The sequence below is a fragment of the Peromyscus leucopus genome, unplaced genomic scaffold (genome assembly GCF_004664715.2).
Source record: "Peromyscus leucopus breed LL Stock unplaced genomic scaffold, UCI_PerLeu_2.1 scaffold_186, whole genome shotgun sequence".
Taxonomy (NCBI): domain Eukaryota; kingdom Metazoa; phylum Chordata; class Mammalia; order Rodentia; family Cricetidae; genus Peromyscus; species Peromyscus leucopus.
In genome coordinates, this window is record NW_023505059.1 from 53,131 (window position 1) to 53,935 (window position 805).

Below are 805 nucleotides of genomic sequence, written 5' to 3' on the forward strand. Positions count from 1 at the left end.
CACCACATTTCAGCACAAATAAATATCACCTCATGAGATACTTCCAACAAGGGTGAATCTCCTAATCCTCCCAAACAGTTTTGCCAACTGGAGACCAAATATTCAAATGTATGATCCTTTGGAGGTCATTCTCATTTAAACCACCACAGTCAACTTCTTATGTTCTATACTCATAATCAGGAATTATTCACAATGGGAAGTTACAGCTCACTGGCCTTGTAAGATTTCATGAGTCCAATTTACTGTGCTCATGTTCTTACTTTTAAAATTGCTGGCAATTTTATGGCCCATAATAAAGTGCTAAACTGTGTATGTACCAAATGTCATAAATGATGGAAATAGAGTATTTGTGGACTCAATAGAGACATAGACCCATTGCAACTTGACATTGTAGTTTGCTGGTAGCATAGCCAAATTGGAAGTACAAAAGCAGTTATCAAGAACATGTCTCGTTTTATCTTGTTCCAACTTTGTTTTGAATATAAAATCATTGACTAGAGAGAGGGAAGTGAATGAATTAACCAAATCTATTTTTATAAAAACAAAGTCTGGGTAGGAATAGATGAAAAATTAGAAATTTGAACATGGGCTAGAGAGATCGCTCAGTGGGTAAGGCACCAGCTGCATAAACATGAGGACTTCACATCTTTAGAGCCCACACAGAAGCTGAGGACAACAGATCACATGGACAATACCAGTGCTCCTAAGGTGACCTGGGAGAAAGAGAATCCTCTGACTCATTGACCAATTAGTCTGGCGTAGGCATCAACAATCAACAAGAAATGTACCTCAAAGAGTGTGTAGG